At 34.8% G+C, this 4,138-nt stretch overlaps 1 long non-coding RNA gene across 1 annotated transcript; it reads right to left on the reverse strand.

Annotated features, from left to right (window-relative positions):
* Positions 1–586: 586 nt before the first annotated feature.
* On the reverse strand, positions 587–2,499 carry LOC130649347 (uncharacterized). Its single transcript, XR_008983038.1, has 2 exons — positions 2,273–2,499; positions 587–718 (listed from the first exon to the last, which is right to left on the reverse strand). It is a non-coding gene; the product is annotated as an uncharacterized LOC130649347 (long non-coding RNA).
* Between the last annotated feature and the right edge of the window lie 1,639 nt (positions 2,500–4,138).

Here is a 4,138-nt window from a genome sequence, read left to right on the forward strand (position 1 = left end):
AAAAATAATACTAGAAATTAAAAAAAAAGGTTGCGAAGCATTTCGCAAGTTGCAAGCAAAATTAAACTATCCAATACTTTGTCCCTAGCGCTTCTTGTTTAATTGGCGCTAACATCTTCCGAAATACATCAAAATTGAATATCATATAGAAGAACCCTGGGGACGAGGTAGGAAAATGAACGCTCTGCGGAACAATTCGTTGCTCAAAAACAGTTTTTTTGCGAATAGACTGCGCGAGTATTTGATGTGCGTGGGATATTCTTTTCAAAATGTGCGAGAAAATTAGATTACGCGAAACTAACAAAAACGAATAACGCGTGTTAAAATTTTGTACCGCCTTTTCCCACAGAATGGTAAAAGTAAAGAGCGCAATACAAAATTACACTTTTAGCAGTATTCCGAAAGATATGTGATACATCGAGTTGTACTACCCGCAGAAGTTGGTCCTATTGTTAACGATTTCGTAAATGACCTCACAACAAAACAGTATTTTTTTCACGTAAAAATACCGGCAGTAGAAGCCACAGAATCTGCTGGAACGAATTTCGAAAACTCATGGGAAACAATTAAAACAAAAACAAACAAATCAAAACAGTTTTTTAACTTTATCAAGATTTATTAAATAGCTTCAAATTTGGGCAGAAAAACAATAACGGATTCGCCTTCTTTTCACCACACGCATTAGAAGATTACATCACTCACTCCCATTGTACACAATCTAAAAAAAAAAGAAAACATTTTCATATAGTGAAGCTTCCAGTGCCTTTAAGGGATGGCCAAGTCAATGGAATTGAAAGCACTGTTTTTCATCTTATAAATAATTAAGGCTAATTCGGAAAAGTATAAAAGAAAAAAACTAAACAATTTGGCAACTTTACTAATTTTATACGCAAAGTTCCAACCATACCAACAGTTTCCAAATCTGACAAAATAATTTTAGAAGTGTTTATTTTTTTCAGAATTTGATTGATGCAAGGCCAAGGGAAATTAAATAAGTTTATTGTCCTAGACCCATTTAAAAACATATGCTTCTCATCATTCGGTTTTTTTCAACCAACATTAATGTAATCATCCAGAGGAAATTATAATGTCTCTTGTGTGTGTTTTAGAAGCTGAGTACACAAATACACAAATATTACAAGTGCTGAACTTTGGCAATCATATTTTGCAATCAGACCCTTTTAAAAACTATGCTGAACCATGTTAATTATTAAATTCAGCACTAATAGAAAAGCACCTTGGATAGGATTCTTTGTTGGGCGAATAAAATGACTGACAAATGGTTTATCGTGAATGAAATAGTAATTTTTACACAAATAATTTAAAAAATAATGAAGTTTGTTATGTGGGTTGTTCTCAAACACACGTGGGCGGTGGACAAAAAACTGTGATGTAATTTCTCTTGGTCTATTATTCCTGAGAATATTCTTAAATAAGAGGGTGTCAATAAGCTGCAAACAGCCACATATATAAGGGCGAGTTCGGGCAACTTTTCCAATTAAATTAGTGATTGTCTTCCAAAACCGCCCGCACTTTCCCGAACTTGCCTGGAGCATTTTCAAAATTCAATTCCTTGTAACATACCTTGTGGACGATAGTTGGAAAAAGATGCTTTAAGAGAAAGAAGTTAATAAAAATTAAAAGTTATTTATCAAGTAAATTTTATCAAAAACCATCAAAAACAGTTCTTTTAAGAACTTTACTACCACATAGTTTACTTTATGGTCTATGCAGGTTTTTTCGGGTGAATACTTCAATTTTTTTGCAAAACGCTAAACTTGCCCAAAAACGCCTGCACGTTATACGGCGTATGCAGCTTATCAGCACCCTTGTTCTAAAATTAAAAGCAGTTTTGAAGATGCCCACGCCGTTTAGAGGACGTGGTGCGGCTTGGGCATCCTTGAAGTTCTGTTTAATGACAGTTTTAATGTTTTAATGTCGTTTTAAACCTTGTTCTCAGGGAGGGTGTACGGAAAACTAATTCCTATTGACAATTACATTGCTGTTGGTTTGATAGCAAAAGTGGATATTTTTTTAATTACTGAAACAGGTTACTTATATAATAAATAAAAAATGATAAAAAACGGTTGGTCAGCTCACTCTAGCGCCCAGAGCTATTTGTTTTGTCTGCGCCCTAGCTACAGGTTTTCCTATATCTGGCTATCAGTTAGGTAGTAATACAGCTTCTCCATATGTATTCTACAAATTACTTTCAATTCTTCTATACAAAACTGAGCTCTAGCTAGCTACCTTTCGTGTGATTAAGCCTTACCTTGATTTGGATAAAACCAATTAAAATTGATAATATTGTATTCTTACATCCTCTTAGAAACAATAAAATAAAACACAGCTCGGCGCGTTTTAATTGTACAAATTACTTCAATTTTTCTTTAGGAATGGGTACCTTACACAGGAGCTTTCCAATCCAACTAAAATCTCCAGAAAAAGCACAGCAACAAAAAAGCTTAAAATACACAAGTAAAGTCGATTAAAAACAGGACTAGCAATAAATTTTTTCGAAAAAAGAAAACCGTTTTAATACTATTATGTTTCATTAAAATACAACTATAATAGTATAAGAAGCAAAATTGCAAAGTAATTAATTAATTATTTATACAATAATTAGCTATAATACAAAGAAATAAGGCATATTGTGGGTCTGTAAAATATACGTGTCTAAAATGCCGACTACCGTTTCTTGTTCACGGCATATTTCTCTTTGTGTGTTCAAGTTCGGCGGACGTATAATCCGGACCAAAAGACGGGGGGGGGGTCAAAATCCGGGGGTGGGGGGGTACGAGCCGTACTTATTGCATTTTTTACTAAACTTATACTTTAACCCCTCGGTCCAAACTTATTTGTTTTATTAGAAAAAAAAATACCCTAGCTTTATGTGCAAAAATATCAGTCCTATTTCTTTACGCTGATTTTATATGATTTTTTTTCTATCGAAATTTTGAGAATCTCAATAATTCTCTTGGTATACCTCGCGTGTAGCAAACGTGCTCCACAATTTCGCTTCGCTCGCTTCGCTCGCAAAGCTCAATTGCTTCGCAATAAAAAATCGTTTGGGAAATGAGTTTACTCCCTGGGTACTTTCTTTGTATACTTTAGACTATACGGGCCAAGCCCGGGATTTACGGGAAATCGCGGGTTTTCGTTTGTCGGCGATTAAACTTCTTTTATTCATCGTCTCATCAAAAATGAAAACATTTTTAAAAACTACAAGTCTTATGCGTTTTAGTGGTGAAAAAATAATTTAAAAAATCGTTCTGGAAATGAGTTTACTCCCTGGGTACTTTCTTTGTATACTTTTGACTATACGGGCCGAGTCCGGGATTTAGGGAAATCGCAGGTTTTCGTTTGCCGGCGATTAAACTGCTTTTATTCAGCGTCTCATCAAAAATGAAAACATTTTTGAAAACTACAAGTCTCATGCGTTTTAGTGGTGCAAAAATAATTTAAAAAATCGTTCGGGAAATGAGTTTACTCCCTGGGTACTTTCTTTGTATACTTTTGACTATACGTGCCAAGCCGGGATTTACGGGAAATCGCGGGTTTTCGTTTGCCGGCGATTAAACTTCTTTTATTCAGCGTCTCATCAAAAATGAAAACATTTTTAAAAACTACAAGTCTCATGCGTTTTAGTGGTGAAAAAATAAATTAAAAAATCGTTCGGGAAATGAGTTTACTCCCTGGGTACTTTCTTTGTATACTTTTGACTATACGGGCCAAGCCGGGATTTACGGGAAATCGCGGGTTTTCGTTTGCCGGCGATTAAACTTCTTTTATTCAGCGTCTCATCAAAAATGAAAACATTTTTAAAAACTACAAGTCTTATGCGTTTTAGTGGTGAAAAAATAATTTAAAAAATCGTTCTGGAAATGAGTTTACTCCCTGGGTACTTTCTTTGTATACTTTTGACTATACGGGCCGAGTCCGGGATTTAGGGAAATCGCAGGTTTTCGTTTGCCGGCGATTAAACTGCTTTTATTCAGCGTCTCATCAAAAATGAAAACATTTTTGAAAACTACAAGTCTCATGCGTTTTAGTGGTGAAAAAATAATTTAAAAAATCGTTCGGGAAATGAGTTTACTCCCTGGGTACTTTCTTTGTATACTTTTGACTATACGTGCCA

Source organism: Hydractinia symbiolongicarpus, chromosome 7 (genome assembly GCF_029227915.1).
Source record: "Hydractinia symbiolongicarpus strain clone_291-10 chromosome 7, HSymV2.1, whole genome shotgun sequence".
NCBI lineage: Eukaryota > Metazoa > Cnidaria > Hydrozoa > Anthoathecata > Hydractiniidae > Hydractinia > Hydractinia symbiolongicarpus.